The 17,309-nt window shown below is 34.3% G+C and overlaps 4 non-coding genes across 4 annotated transcripts; all 4 read right to left on the bottom strand.

The window, feature by feature from the left end:
• Window positions 1-1,197: 1,197 nt before the first annotated feature.
• Trnag-gcc (transfer RNA glycine (anticodon GCC)) lies at window positions 1,198-1,268 on the bottom strand. The gene has a single exon. It is a non-coding gene; the product is annotated as a tRNA-Gly (tRNA).
• A 5,222-nt stretch (window positions 1,269-6,490) lies between these two features.
• Trnag-gcc (transfer RNA glycine (anticodon GCC)) lies at window positions 6,491-6,561 on the bottom strand. The gene has a single exon. It is a non-coding gene; the product is annotated as a tRNA-Gly (tRNA).
• Window positions 6,562-11,793: 5,232 nt separating this feature from the next.
• Window positions 11,794-11,864, bottom strand: Trnag-gcc (transfer RNA glycine (anticodon GCC)). Its single transcript has one exon. It is a non-coding gene; the product is annotated as a tRNA-Gly (tRNA).
• Window positions 11,865-17,000: 5,136 nt separating this feature from the next.
• Window positions 17,001-17,071, bottom strand: Trnag-gcc (transfer RNA glycine (anticodon GCC)). The gene has a single exon. It is a non-coding gene; the product is annotated as a tRNA-Gly (tRNA).
• Window positions 17,072-17,309: the final 238 nt, after the last annotated feature.

Below are 17,309 nucleotides of genomic sequence, written 5' to 3'. Positions count from 1 at the left end.
CTTGTTGCTATGGTTTCAAATGATCTGAAATAACAGCAAGGGGAGACTTGATTCCAAATATTTCCCATTCGTTAAATCTCCCCTCTTTGGTTTTCGTACATAAAGTAAATTTCACAATGTATAAGGCTTATTTGACACTGAATCGTACTCAATTTCCAAAAGGGGGAAGATATGACACAGGAGAAATATTTGGAATCAAGTCTCCCTTACTATTATTTCAGATCATTTGAAACCATAACAGAAAGCTTTTGTTTCCCTTCCATCAAGGTCAGAAGTTTTGGGACGTTCCGAGTTGCAATAGACTAAAAGTAACAGGCGGACGCAAAAAATATATAAGATGTGTTTTTCATGAAAAATAATCTTTCTTTTTTTCAGTTTTAATGATAAACATATCTATAAAAACAAAACCAAAAAAAGTGAAATGCATCGGTCGGAAATCGAACCGGGATATCCGCGTGGCAGGCGAGGATTCTACCACTGAACCACCGATGTTTGACGGTATGCTAGCGTAACACGTCAACTCTTATTCAGTCAATAGAAAAATGTAGATAGAGATATAACACGGCGAAATGCGTTTCAGCATTACCTGAATCAAATCTCAAACAATAGTATCTTTTAGCTCCTTACATCAAGTGACTTCATGCCTTGTCTGGGGCCATTTCCATTTAAAAGAATTTCACGTTCCGAGTTGCAATAGCTTAAAAGTAAAAGGCGGACACAAAAATATATGAGATGTGATTTTATGAAAAGTATTTTTTTTTTTCTTCTTAAAAAAAAAATGCTTCGTTTCCTGAAATTAAGTTTTTTTAATTTTTATTTTAATTGATGACCATACTAGATAACAAGTTTAAAAACAGACAACTGCATCGGTAAGGAACCGAACCAGAACCGCTGGAGTAGCAAGGGAGCATTCTACCAGTGAACCGCTGATGTTCCACAAGTTAAGCCCTTTAACAGCGCACCTGTTATACAAATAATATAAGTCACATAGTGAGATAAACTATTCATTCATGAAAGAGCAACGAATGTCAGACAATGTTAACGCCGGAAGACCGTACCAATTTCAACTTTAGTCATTTCTCATACTTAATACGATAAGAGATTTTACCGTGTATTTTTATGCATGTTATACGTGTAAATTGATTCGTTTAATGCCGACGAGCATATAAACGTTATATATAAAAACAAAAATTCTAATGCATCGGCCGGGAATCGAACCCGGGCCGCCCGCGTGGCAGGCGAGCATTCTACCACTGAACCACCGATGCTTGACAATTGGTCGTGTAACACATCAACTCTTATTTAGTCAGTAGAAAAATGTAAATAGAAATATAACACGGCGTGATGCATTTCAGCATTACACGAATCAAATCTCAAGCAAAAATATGCAGTTAAAACGATTAGTATAAAACGTATAAGTCGCACAGCGGAAATTTCGGGTTCAAAATATTTGTAGCGTCTTAGATAAACCACGGTGTTGTTTTAGAAATATATTATAATTCATGTTGAGAATTAAAATGCGATTCTTGCTGAATGAGAAAAATCGACAGAAATGTATTTTATGAATTACTGAGAATAGAAGTGCTTTGCTTCACTTCGCTAGATTAATATTATATCCTAAAAGGTAAAATGCTCTAAACCTTTAATATGTTTTTACTGCCTGCTAGGTAAAAAAAAAAAAAAAGAAGAAGCCGTACACCAATATTTACGGAAATTCAGCCAGTATATTTTGTGAGAAATTTTGCAGAAATAAGCAGGCTCCTTATTGGTCGGTTTGTCCGCCCACGATTTTGTTTCAACCATTCAGATGGTTTGTTATTTACTAATTGCCGAGGATGTGCTTGGCGCCAAATTTACCTTTCAGATCATCAGTTCCGATACAGACTCGCTTGAAGATGGACACTTGAAATTCACTCGAGGCTTGTAGCCTCAAAATTACTTTGTCTCTTTGAGGCGTATTTATGCCCTAATGTGGGGCGAAATATTATTATCATTTGCAAACACTAATACCCTTTTGTTGGGCGAAGTATTATTGCACGCTGCTGCTGTGCTTTGCGAATCAATTGACTTTCATCATTACAATATAATATCTGTCAGAGACGAAAATAAGGTCAACAGTTTGACCTGTCATTTGTCCGTCATTTGGACAGTTATCTACAGAGGACTCCGCGAAGCTACCCGACTTGCAATAATCATCTTGGAAGATATCACTCAACTCTTCAACCTGTGCAGCGTTCTTTTTCGGTGGAGTTTTGTACCCAGTTTTTATTGAAGATGAACTATTACCCCGTTGGGAATGTTATCAGCTCATTACGAACGGCAGATAGCTGAAGATAACACATATTTTGCAACTTGGATCTTTTTTCTTTAATCAAATTTACGTTGGAGTCTAAAAGGTGAGCCTGTTGTAATTCTGATTGGTTTCCTTTCATTCTGCCAGGGGCAAAACCTATGTGTGGAATTTCCTCACAATTTGTTTAAAAATTCAACTCACATTTTAAAAACAATTCTTAACATGAGAAGAAGTAATTAGCCTTGTTAATGTTTCCTTTGCTTGTCAATTAACCTTAATAAGATCGAAAATGGCTGTCGACAACTTACACCGATAAAATTTCATTTTAGTTGGGGGGTTTTTTAAACAAAGATGTAGCAGTCACAAAGACCTAGTTTCTCTTGTGAATCAATGCCCCCTCCCCAAGCTGTTCGGCTGACAGGGCGCATTGATTCATCGGTCCCCTAAAGAACTACTTTTTGGAACGACAGAGTCATAAGTCAGAACCTGACCTCCAACCAAGCAACACCTGTCCTCTCTTGTCCACTGTCCACCGGACATCTCTACTTAGCATCGACGGCCTCCGCCTGAAAACAACTGCTATCAACTGTCATTAGCACGTGCTAAATTCACCAAAAGAATATTGTGAATAAAAATGATAAAACAAAACATAATTACTGAACAAAACATCCTTATGAGTTTACTAGCAGGGAGACCTGACGTTACTCGGGATTGAATGATGATCAACGACTGTTTCACACACCCATATTTTTATTGTCATCGAAATCAGTGAAATCGACCATTTTTGTTCAATCAAATCGATTGATTGCCTGCTCTAGTTGGCGATCATTGCAGTGCACCTAGAGGAAGCTTCACGTGCCTCTGCAGTGACTTAATCCACAATACATTGAAATCTATATTGCAGTATAGAGAACTTACTGTTGATTTTATAAAAATATTTTTTATATATAATGACTTGAATTAGATGGAGTTATCTCCCCTAGCAACCCCTACCTCAAAGCTAAAATTGTTAAGATAGCTTCGTCGCGAGGAGTCTAACTAAAATTTAATTTTCCTCTGTAAAAAAAATAATTGATCAAATTCAGCAATTTTTCTTTTATGATAATGTAATTCCATAACAGGTGCGTAAATAATAGCGATTTTTCTTAATTTTTGTTTTTTAATATCCTTGCTCAACTGCATAAGCACCCGAAACTGTAAAGTTCCATTAGTATTTGGTTTATTTTTCGATTTTTGAGCGATCATCCAGGGGCGTCATCTAGAGCTTATGTGCAGCCATTTTGTTTTCGTTCTTATTTTATAAAGATTTATAAAGTAAAAAGAAAACTGACTTTTATTTTTAACTTTTTCATCAATATCTATCTCCTGGTAATAATAAATGGTAAAAAAGAGAAAACAAAAAGAATAATAAAAGGAAGGGCCGAATAAAAAAGGAGCAAATGAAAACTACACCCGGACAGTAAATTGATTTAGTCCAAATTTTATTAAATGAATAAGAGGACGTTGCTTTGTTTGCCGACGCAAGTGTTAACTTTGTCACCATGTACCAGCTCACCACTCCGATTTTTCAAAGAACAAAGAAAAAAGTAATTGTCTGTATTTTTGAGATGAGGTGTTTTCATTGATTGAGATTGTCGGACTGACTTCCTCATCTTGGTTGTTGTAAAAAAATTAAAAATACTTGAAGCACTATATATAAAAAACCAGCACCTATCTATAAATAGCATTAATTTTGAAAGTAGCAATAATGTGCTGAAATGTTTAGCATAACCAGTATACGACTGGTTTTACTAACATTGCCTTTTATCATCCTAATTTTTAATCGAGTTTTTTTATCACTCGTAAATGTATATTTTAATCGACTTTTCATTGACTCTTTTTATCATTCGTAACTATATATTTCACTTCTATTTTTAATATTTTATCCCCACCTGATGATGATTCAAGAAAGAATCGAAAGCGCTTGTGTGAACCATGGAAAATTGTAAATACCTTCCATCTTGAAGTTAAAAAAATCTTACGAAAGATCAAAAAAATGAAAAAAAGAATCATTAAGCAAGGTATCTCTGTTATTTTTAATAATGTTTGCCTGAATGATGGAATGCTGCCTAAATAAACTAATATATATATATATATATATATATATATATATATATATATATATATATATATATTAGTAGCCTGGCAAGGATACAAGGGAAAGAACCAAGCAAAAGAATCCAAAGAAAAATTCGTTCCAAAGCAGCAAAACTAAAGCTGGCTTACCAGGACACTATATATATAAATGTATCCTAATTTGGGCATATTTTATTCGTTTGAAAATATAGGTTCTTTTTAGCCAATTGTCATAAAATGTTAACCATAGAATAGTGTTATAAACTTCTATAAGCCTACAAATTTCATGTAGTTTCGGCCCATAGAACCAAAGATTTCAATATTCAATTTGGCGACGAGTATAGATATATCCATATATAGATACACCAATATTTTTAGAAATTTTATAAGTTCTAAATCTCAACAACTACTGATCAGAATTTAACAAGTGAAGGCTCGTTGGAAAGCTAATAACCTGAATTTTGTAGTGGGCTATGAGACTTTTGCCCTCAAAGTCGCACATTACTATTTTAAGAAATGGGGATCACTTTTCTATATTAATTTAACGTAAAATCAGCACCCACTTTATGGCCAGCTTGGCTATAAAGTGGATGTCAATTTTACGTCAAATTAATACAGAAAAGTAATCATTCACTTTTTAAAATTATAATTTTTTTATATCTTGGAAATTACTCGTTTCCTGTGGGTTTTCCTGTTATTTTCGTTTTCAGCATCATCGAAAACCTATAATAATGATAATTTTAAACGATTTTTCCTGGGTGAAAAGATACTGCACCTTTACTAATACTTCAATCATAGTCATTTGTTTTCCTAGTTTTGTATATAAATTACAAAATATCTGATATTTCCCCAAAACCTCCGGCCTTGATGGAGGGAAGACAAAAGCTTGTTGCTATGGTTTCAAATGATCTGAAATAACAGCAAGGGGAGACTTGATTCCAAATATTTCCCATTCGTTAAATCTCCCCTCTTTGGTTTTCGTACATAAAGTAAATTTCACAATGTATAAGGCTTATTTGACACTGAATCGTACTCAATTTCCAAAAGGGGGAAGATATGACACAGGAGAAATATTTGGAATCAAGTCTCCCTTACTATTATTTCAGATCATTTGAAACCATAACAGAAAGCTTTTGTTTCCCTTCCATCAAGGTCAGAAGTTTTGGGACGTTCCGAGTTGCAATAGACTAAAAGTAACAGGCGGACGCAAAAAATATATAAGATGTGTTTTTCATGAAAAATAATCTTTCTTTTTTTCAGTTTTAATGATAAACATATCTATAAAAACAAAACCAAAAAAAGTGAAATGCATCGGTCGGAAATCGAACCGGGATATCCGCGTGGCAGGCGAGGATTCTACCACTGAACCACCGATGTTTGACGGTATGCTAGCGTAACACGTCAACTCTTATTCAGTCAATAGAAAAATGTAGATAGAGATATAACACGGCGAAATGCGTTTCAGCATTACCTGAATCAAATCTCAAACAATAGTATCTTTTAGCTCCTTACATCAAGTGACTTCATGCCTTGTCTGGGGCCATTTCCATTTAAAAGAATTTCACGTTCCGAGTTGCAATAGCTTAAAAGTAAAAGGCGGACACAAAAATATATGAGATGTGATTTTATGAAAAGTATTTTTTTTTTTCTTCTTAAAAAAAAAATGCTTCGTTTCCTGAAATTAAGTTTTTTTAATTTTTATTTTAATTGATGACCATACTAGATAACAAGTTTAAAAACAGACAACTGCATCGGTAAGGAACCGAACCAGAACCGCTGGAGTAGCAAGGGAGCATTCTACCAGTGAACCGCTGATGTTCCACAAGTTAAGCCCTTTAACAGCGCACCTGTTATACAAATAATATAAGTCACATAGTGAGATAAACTATTCATTCATGAAAGAGCAACGAATGTCAGACAATGTTAACGCCGGAAGACCGTACCAATTTCAACTTTAGTCATTTCTCATACTTAATACGATAAGAGATTTTACCGTGTATTTTTATGCATGTTATACGTGTAAATTGATTCGTTTAATGCCGACGAGCATATAAACGTTATATATAAAAACAAAAATTCTAATGCATCGGCCGGGAATCGAACCCGGGCCGCCCGCGTGGCAGGCGAGCATTCTACCACTGAACCACCGATGCTTGACAATTGGTCGTGTAACACATCAACTCTTATTTAGTCAGTAGAAAAATGTAAATAGAAATATAACACGGCGTGATGCATTTCAGCATTACACGAATCAAATCTCAAGCAAAAATATGCAGTTAAAACGATTAGTATAAAACGTATAAGTCGCACAGCGGAAATTTCGGGTTCAAAATATTTGTAGCGTCTTAGATAAACCACGGTGTTGTTTTAGAAATATATTATAATTCATGTTGAGAATTAAAATGCGATTCTTGCTGAATGAGAAAAATCGACAGAAATGTATTTTATGAATTACTGAGAATAGAAGTGCTTTGCTTCACTTCGCTAGATTAATATTATATCCTAAAAGGTAAAATGCTCTAAACCTTTAATATGTTTTTACTGCCTGCTAGGTAAAAAAAAAAAAAAAGAAGAAGCCGTACACCAATATTTACGGAAATTCAGCCAGTATATTTTGTGAGAAATTTTGCAGAAATAAGCAGGCTCCTTATTGGTCGGTTTGTCCGCCCACGATTTTGTTTCAACCATTCAGATGGTTTGTTATTTACTAATTGCCGAGGATGTGCTTGGCGCCAAATTTACCTTTCAGATCATCAGTTCCGATACAGACTCGCTTGAAGATGGACACTTGAAATTCACTCGAGGCTTGTAGCCTCAAAATTACTTTGTCTCTTTGAGGCGTATTTATGCCCTAATGTGGGGCGAAATATTATTATCATTTGCAAACACTAATACCCTTTTGTTGGGCGAAGTATTATTGCACGCTGCTGCTGTGCTTTGCGAATCAATTGACTTTCATCATTACAATATAATATCTGTCAGAGACGAAAATAAGGTCAACAGTTTGACCTGTCATTTGTCCGTCATTTGGACAGTTATCTACAGAGGACTCCGCGAAGCTACCCGACTTGCAATAATCATCTTGGAAGATATCACTCAACTCTTCAACCTGTGCAGCGTTCTTTTTCGGTGGAGTTTTGTACCCAGTTTTTATTGAAGATGAACTATTACCCCGTTGGGAATGTTATCAGCTCATTACGAACGGCAGATAGCTGAAGATAACACATATTTTGCAACTTGGATCTTTTTTCTTTAATCAAATTTACGTTGGAGTCTAAAAGGTGAGCCTGTTGTAATTCTGATTGGTTTCCTTTCATTCTGCCAGGGGCAAAACCTATGTGTGGAATTTCCTCACAATTTGTTTAAAAATTCAACTCACATTTTAAAAACAATTCTTAACATGAGAAGAAGTAATTAGCCTTGTTAATGTTTCCTTTGCTTGTCAATTAACCTTAATAAGATCGAAAATGGCTGTCGACAACTTACACCGATAAAATTTCATTTTAGTTGGGGGTTTTTTTAAACAAAGATGTAGCAGTCACAAAGACCTAGTTTCTCTTGTGAATCAATGCCCCCTCCCCAAGCTGTTCGGCTGACAGGGCGCATTGATTCATCGGTCCCCTAAAGAACTACTTTTTGGAACGACAGAGTCATAAGTCAGAACCTGACCTCCAACCAAGCAACACCTGTCCTCTCTTGTCCACTGTCCACCGGACATCTCTACTTAGCATCGACGGCCTCCGCCTGAAAACAACTGCTATCAACTGTCATTAGCACGTGCTAAATTCACCAAAAGAATATTGTGAATAAAAATGATAAAACAAAACATAATTACTGAACAAAACATCCTTATGAGTTTACTAGCAGGGAGACCTGACGTTACTCGGGATTGAATGATGATCAACGACTGTTTCACACACCCATATTTTTATTGTCATCGAAATCAGTGAAATCGACCATTTTTGTTCAATCAAATCGATTGATTGCCTGCTCTAGTTGGCGATCATTGCAGTGCACCTAGAGGAAGCTTCACGTGCCTCTGCAGTGACTTAATCCACAATACATTGAAATCTATATTGCAGTATAGAGAACTTACTGTTGATTTTATAAAAATATTTTTTATATATAATGACTTGAATTAGATGGAGTTATCTCCCCTAGCAACCCCTACCTCAAAGCTAAAATTGTTAAGATAGCTTCGTCGCGAGGAGTCTAACTAAAATTTAATTTTCCTCTGTAAAAAAAATAATTGATCAAATTCAGCAATTTTTCTTTTATGATAATGTAATTCCATAACAGGTGCGTAAATAATAGCGATTTTTCTTAATTTTTGTTTTTTAATATCCTTGCTCAACTGCATAAGCACCCGAAACTGTAAAGTTCCATTAGTATTTGGTTTATTTTTCGATTTTTGAGCGATCATCCAGGGGCGTCATCTAGAGCTTATGTGCAGCCATTTTGTTTTCGTTCTTATTTTATAAAGATTTATAAAGTAAAAAGAAAACTGACTTTTATTTTTAACTTTTTCATCAATATCTATCTCCTGGTAATAATAAATGGTAAAAAAGAGAAAACAAAAAGAATAATAAAAGGAAGGGCCGAATAAAAAAGGAGCAAATGAAAACTACACCCGGACAGTAAATTGATTTAGTCCAAATTTTATTAAATGAATAAGAGGACGTTGCTTTGTTTGCCGACGCAAGTGTTAACTTTGTCACCATGTACCAGCTCACCACTCCGATTTTTCAAAGAACAAAGAAAAAAGTAATTGTCTGTATTTTTGAGATGAGGTGTTTTCATTGATTGAGATTGTCGGACTGACTTCCTCATCTTGGTTGTTGTAAAAAAATTAAAAATACTTGAAGCACTATATATAAAAAACCAGCACCTATCTATAAATAGCATTAATTTTGAAAGTAGCAATAATGTGCTGAAATGTTTAGCATAACCAGTATACGACTGGTTTTACTAACATTGCCTTTTATCATCCTAATTTTTAATCGAGTTTTTTTATCACTCGTAAATGTATATTTTAATCGACTTTTCATTGACTCTTTTTATCATTCGTAACTATATATTTCACTTCTATTTTTAATATTTTATCCCCACCTGATGATGATTCAAGAAAGAATCGAAAGCGCTTGTGTGAACCATGGAAAATTGTAAATACCTTCCATCTTGAAGTTAAAAAAATCTTACGAAAGATCAAAAAAATGAAAAAAAGAATCATTAAGCAAGGTATCTCTGTTATTTTTAATAATGTTTGCCTGAATGATGGAATGCTGCCTAAATAAACTAATATATATATATATATATATATATATATATATATATATATATATATATATATATATATATATATTAGTAGCCTGGCAAGGATACAAGGGAAAGAACCAAGCAAAAGAATCCAAAGAAAAATTCGTTCCAAAGCAGCAAAACTAAAGCTGGCTTACCAGGACACTATATATATAAATGTATCCTAATTTGGGCATATTTTATTCGTTTGAAAATATAGGTTCTTTTTAGCCAATTGTCATAAAATGTTAACCATAGAATAGTGTTATAAACTTCTATAAGCCTACAAATTTCATGTAGTTTCGGCCCATAGAACCAAAGATTTCAATATTCAATTTGGCGACGAGTATAGATATATCCATATATAGATACACCAATATTTTTAGAAATTTTATAAGTTCTAAATCTCAACAACTACTGATCAGAATTTAACAAGTGAAGGCTCGTTGGAAAGCTAATAACCTGAATTTTGTAGTGGGCTATGAGACTTTTGCCCTCAAAGTCGCACATTACTATTTTAAGAAATGGGGATCACTTTTCTATATTAATTTAACGTAAAATCAGCACCCACTTTATGGCCAGCTTGGCTATAAAGTGGATGTCAATTTTACGTCAAATTAATACAGAAAAGTAATCATTCACTTTTTAAAATTATAATTTTTTTATATCTTGGAAATTACTCGTTTCCTGTGGGTTTTCCTGTTATTTTCGTTTTCAGCATCATCGAAAACCTATAATAATGATAATTTTAAACGATTTTTCCTGGGTGAAAAGATACTGCACCTTTACTAATACTTCAATCATAGTCATTTGTTTTCCTAGTTTTGTATATAAATTACAAAATATCTGATATTTCCCCAAAACCTCCGGCCTTGATGGAGGGAAGACAAAAGCTTGTTGCTATGGTTTCAAATGATCTGAAATAACAGCAAGGGGAGACTTGATTCCAAATATTTCCCATTCGTTAAATCTCCCCTCTTTGGTTTTCGTACATAAAGTAAATTTCACAATGTATAAGGCTTATTTGACACTGAATCGTACTCAATTTCCAAAAGGGGGAAGATATGACACAGGAGAAATATTTGGAATCAAGTCTCCCTTACTATTATTTCAGATCATTTGAAACCATAACAGAAAGCTTTTGTTTCCCTTCCATCAAGGTCAGAAGTTTTGGGACGTTCCGAGTTGCAATAGACTAAAAGTAACAGGCGGACGCAAAAAATATATAAGATGTGTTTTTCATGAAAAATAATCTTTCTTTTTTTCAGTTTTAATGATAAACATATCTATAAAAACAAAACCAAAAAAAGTGAAATGCATCGGTCGGAAATCGAACCGGGATATCCGCGTGGCAGGCGAGGATTCTACCACTGAACCACCGATGTTTGACGGTATGCTAGCGTAACACGTCAACTCTTATTCAGTCAATAGAAAAATGTAGATAGAGATATAACACGGCGAAATGCGTTTCAGCATTACCTGAATCAAATCTCAAACAATAGTATCTTTTAGCTCCTTACATCAAGTGACTTCATGCCTTGTCTGGGGCCATTTCCATTTAAAAGAATTTCACGTTCCGAGTTGCAATAGCTTAAAAGTAAAAGGCGGACACAAAAATATATGAGATGTGATTTTATGAAAAGTATTTTTTTTTTTCTTCTTAAAAAAAAAATGCTTCGTTTCCTGAAATTAAGTTTTTTTAATTTTTATTTTAATTGATGACCATACTAGATAACAAGTTTAAAAACAGACAACTGCATCGGTAAGGAACCGAACCAGAACCGCTGGAGTAGCAAGGGAGCATTCTACCAGTGAACCGCTGATGTTCCACAAGTTAAGCCCTTTAACAGCGCACCTGTTATACAAATAATATAAGTCACATAGTGAGATAAACTATTCATTCATGAAAGAGCAACGAATGTCAGACAATGTTAACGCCGGAAGACCGTACCAATTTCAACTTTAGTCATTTCTCATACTTAATACGATAAGAGATTTTACCGTGTATTTTTATGCATGTTATACGTGTAAATTGATTCGTTTAATGCCGACGAGCATATAAACGTTATATATAAAAACAAAAATTCTAATGCATCGGCCGGGAATCGAACCCGGGCCGCCCGCGTGGCAGGCGAGCATTCTACCACTGAACCACCGATGCTTGACAATTGGTCGTGTAACACATCAACTCTTATTTAGTCAGTAGAAAAATGTAAATAGAAATATAACACGGCGTGATGCATTTCAGCATTACACGAATCAAATCTCAAGCAAAAATATGCAGTTAAAACGATTAGTATAAAATGTATAAGTCGCACAGCGGAAATTTCGGGTTCAAAATATTTGTAGCGTAGATCTTAGATAAACCACGGTGTTGTTTTAGAAATATATTATAATTCATGTTGAGAATTAAAATGCGATTCTTGCTGAATGAGAAAAATCGACAGAAATGTATTTTATGAATTACTGAGAATAGAAGTGCTTTGCTTCACTTCGCTAGATTAATATTATATCCTAAAAGGTAAAATGCTCTAAACCTTTAATATGTTTTTACTGCCTGCTAGGTAAAAAAAAAAAAAAAAAAGAAGCCGTACACCAATATTTACGGAAATTCAGCCAGTATATTTTGTGAGAAATTTTGCAGAAATAAGCAGGCTCCTTATTGGTCGGTTTGTCCGCCCACGATTTTGTTTCAACCATTCAGATGGTTTGTTATTTACTAATTGCCGAGGATGTGCTTGGCGCCAAATTTACCTTTCAGATCATCAGTTCCGATACAGACTCGCTTGAAGATGGACACTTGAAATTCACTCGAGGCTTGTAGCCTCAAAATTATTTTGTCTCTTTGAGACGTATTTATGCCCTAATGTGGGGCGAAATATTATTATCATTTGCAAACACTAATACCCTTTTGTTGTGCGAATTATTATTGCACGCTGCTGCTGTGCTTTGCGAATCAATTGACTTTCATCATTACAATATAATATCTGTCAGAGACGAAAATAAGGTCAACAGTTTGACCAGTCATTTGTCCGTCATTTGGACAGTTATCTACAGAGGACTCCGCGAAGCTACCCGACTTGCAATAATCATCTTGGAAGATATCACTCAACTCTTCAACCTGTGCAGCGTTCTTTTTCAGTGGAGTTTTGTACCCAGTTTTTATTGAAGATGAACTATTACCCCGTTGGGAATGTTATCAGCTCATTACGAACGGCAGATAGCTGAAGATACACATATTTTGCAACTTGGATCTTTTTGCTTTAATCAAATTTACGTTGGAGTCTAAAAGGTGAGCCTGTTGTAATCCTGATTGGTTTCCTTTCATTCTGCCAGAGGCAAAACCTATGTGTGGAATTTCCTCACAATTTGTTTAAAAATTCAACTCACATTTTAAAAACCATTCTTAACATGAGAAGAAGTAATTAGCCTTGTTAATGTTTCCTTTGCTTGTCAATTAACCTTAATAAGATCGAAAATGGCTGTCGACAACTTACACCGATAAAATTTCAATTTAGTTGTTTTTTTAAACAAAGATGTAGCAGTCACAAAGACCTAGTTTCTCTTGTGAATCAATGCCCCCGCCCCAAGCTGTTCGGCTGACAGGGCGCATTGATTCATCGGTCCCCTAAAGAACTACTTTTTGGAACTACAGAGTCATAAGTCAGAACCTGACCTCCAACCAAGCAACACCTGTCCTCTCTTGTCCACTGTCCACCGGACATCTCTACTTAGCATCGACGGCCTCCGCCTGAAAACAACTGCTATCAACTGTCATTAGCACGTGCTAAATTCACCAAAAGAATATTGTGAATAAAAATGATAAAACAAAACATAATTACTGAACAAAACATCCTTATGAGTTTACTAGCAGGGAGACCTGACGTTACTCGGGATTGAATGATGATCAACGACTGTTTCACACACCCATATTTTTATTGTCATCGAAATCAGTGAAATCGACCATTTTTGTTCAATCAAATCGATTGATTGCCTGCTCTAGTTGGCGATCATTGCAGTGCACATAGAGGAAGCTTCACGTGCCTCTGCAGTGACTTAATCCACAATACATTGAAGTCTATATTGCAGTGTAGAGAACTTACTGTTGATTTCATAAAAATATTTTTTATATATAATGACTTGAAGAATTAGATGGAGTTATCTCCCCTAGCAACCCCTACCTCAAAGCTAAAATTGTTAAGATAGCTTCGTCGCGAGGAGTCTAACTAAAATTTAATTTTCCTCTGTAAAAAAAATAATTGATCAAATTCAGCAATTTTTCTTTTATGATAATGTAATTCCATAACAGGTGCGTAAATAATAGAGATTTTTCTTAATTTTTGTTTTTTAATATCCTTGCTCAACTGCATAAGCACCCGAAACTGTAAAGTTCCACTAGTATTTGGTTTATTTTTCGATTTTTGAGCGATCATCCAGGGGCGTCATCTAGAGCTTATGTGCAGCCATTTTGTTTTCGTTCTTATTTTATATAGATTTATAAAGTAAAAAGAAAACTTACTTTTATTTTTAACTTTTTCATCAATATCTATCTCCTGGTAATAATAAATGGTAAAAAAAAGAAAAAAAAAAGATTAATAAAAGGAAGGGCCGAATAAAAAAGGAGCAAATGAAAACTACACCCGGACAGTAAATTGATTTAGTCCAAATTTTATTAAATGAATAAGAGGACGTTGCTTTGTTTGCCGACGCAAGTGTAAACTTTGTCACCATGTACCAGCTCACCACTCCGATTTTTCAAAGAACAAAGAAAAAAGTAATTGTCTGTATTTTTGAGATGAGGTGTTTTCATTGATTGAGATTGTCGGACTGACTTCCTCATCTTGGTTGTTGTAAAAAAATTTAAAATACTTGAAGCACTATATATAAAAACCCAGCACCCATCTATAAATAGCATTAATTTTGAAAGTAGCAATAATGTGCTGAAATGTTTAACATAACCAGTATACGACTGGTTTTACTAACATTGCCTTTTATCATCCTAATTTTTAATCGAGTTTTTTATCACTTGTAAATGTATATTTTAATCGACTTTTCATTGACTCTTTTTATCATTCGTAACTATATATTTCACTTCTATTTTTAATATTTTATCTCCACCTGATGATGATTCAAGAAAGAATCGAAAGCGCTTGTGTGAACCATGGAACAATTGTAAATACCTTCCATCTTGAAGTTAAAAAAATCTTACGAAAGATCAAAAAAATGAAAAAAAGAATCATTAAGCAAGGTATCTCTGTTATTTTTAATAATGTTTGCCTGAATGAAGGAATGCTGCCTAAATAAACTAATATATATATATATATATATATATATATATATATATATATATATATATATATATATATATATATATATATATATTAGTGGCCTGGCAAGGATACAAGGGAAAGAACCAAGCAAAAGAATCCAAAGAAAAATTCGTTCCAAAGCAGCAAAACTAAAGCTGGCTTGTGCCAGGACACTATATATATAAATGTATCCTAATTTGGGCATATTTTATTCGTTTGAAAATATAGGTTCTTTTTAGCCAATTGTCATAAAATGTTAACCATAGAATAGTGTTATAAACTTCTATAAGCCTACAAATTTCATGTAGTTTCGGCCCATAGAACCAAAGATTTCAATATTCAATTTGGCGACGAGTATAGATATATCCATATATAGATACACCAATATTTTTGCAATTTTATAAGTTCTAAATCTCAACAACTACTGATCAGAATTTAACAAGTGAAGGCTCGTTGGAAAGCTAATAACCTGAATTTTGTAGTGGGCTATGAGACTTTTGCCCTCAAAGTCGCACATTACTATTTTAAGAAATGGGGATCACTTTTCTATATTAATTTAACGTAAAATCAGCACCCACTTTATAGCCAGCTTGGCTATAAAGTGGATGTCAATTTTACGTCAAATTAATACAGAAAAGTAATCATTCACTTTTTAAAATTATAATTTTTTTATATCTTGGAAATTACTCGTTTCCTGTGGGTTTTCCTGTTATTTTCGTTTTCAGCATCATCGAAAACCTATAATAATGATAATTTGAAAGGATTTTTCCTGGGTGAAAAGATACTGCACCTTTACTAATACTTCAATCAGTCATTTGTTTTCCTAGTTTTGTATATAAATTACAAAATATCTGATATTTCCCCAAAACCTCCGGCCTTGATGGAGGGAAGACAAAAGCTTGTTGCTATGGTTTCAAATGATCTGAAATAACAGCAAGGGGAGACTTAATTCCAAATATTTCCCATTCGTTAAATCTCCCCTGTTTGGTTTTCATACATAAAGTAAATTTCACAATGTATAAGGCTTATTTGACACTGAATCGTACTCAATTTCCAAAAGGGGGAAGATATGACACAGGAGAAATATTAGAAATCAAGTCTCCCTTACTATTATTTCAGATCATTTGAAACCATAACATGAAGTTTTTGTCTCCCTTCCATCAAGGCCAGAAGTTTTAATGATAAACATATCTATAAAAACAAAACCAAAAAAAGTGAAATGCATCGGTCGGAAATCGAACCGGGATATCCGCGAGGCAGGCGAGGATTCTACCACTGAACCACCGATGTTTGATGGTATGCTAGGGTAACACGTCAACTCTTATTCAGTCAATAGAAAAATGTAGATAGAGATAAAAGACGGCGAAATGCGTTTCAGCATTACCTGAATCAAATCTCAAGCAATAGTATTTTTTAGCTCCTTACATCAAGTGACTTCATGCCTTGTCTGGAGCCATTTCCATTTAAAAGAATTTCACGTTCCGAGTTGCAATAGCTTAAAAGTAAAAGGTGGACACAAAAATATATGAGATGCGATTTTATGAAAAGTATTTTTTTTTTTTAATGTTTCGTTTCCTGAAATTAAGTTTTTTTAATTTACCTATTTTAATTGATGACCATACTATATAACAAGTTTAAAAACAGGCAACTGCAGCGGCAAGGAACCGAACCATAGCCGCTAGAGTAGCAAGGGAGCATTCTACCAGTGAACGAACCGCTGATGTTCCACAAGTTAAGCCCTTTAACAGCGCACCTGTTATACAAATAATATAAGTCACATAGTGAGATAAACTATTCATTCATGAAAGAGCAACGAATGTCAGACAATGTTAACGCCGGAAGACCGTACAAATTTCAACTTTAGTCATTTCTCATACTTAATACGATAAGAGATTTTACCGTGTATTTTTATGCATGGTATACGTGTAAATTGATTCGTTTAATGCCGACGAGCATATAAACGTTATATATGAAAACAAAAATTCTAATGCATCGGCCGGGAATCGAACCCGGGCCGCCCGCGTGGCAGGCGAGCATTCTACCACTGAACCACCGATGCTTGACAATTGGTCGCGTAATACATCAACTCTTATTTAGTCAGTAGAAAAATGTAAATAGAAATATAACACGGCGTGATGCATTTCAGCATTACACGAATCAAATCTCAAGCAAAAATATGCAGTTAAAACGAATAGTATAAAATGTATAAGTCGCACAGCGGAAATTTCGGGTTCAAAATATTTGTAGCGTAGATCTTAGATAAACCACGGTGTTGTTTTAGAAATATATTATAATTC

The sequence above is a fragment of the Euprymna scolopes genome, chromosome 6 (genome assembly GCF_053919585.1).
Source record: "Euprymna scolopes isolate OS-2025 chromosome 6, ASM5391958v1, whole genome shotgun sequence".
In the NCBI taxonomy this organism is placed as follows: Eukaryota; Metazoa; Mollusca; class Cephalopoda; order Sepiida; family Sepiolidae; genus Euprymna; species Euprymna scolopes.
The sequence above is the reverse complement of the archived record's forward strand: the minus strand, read 5'-3'. Positions and strand labels throughout refer to the sequence as shown.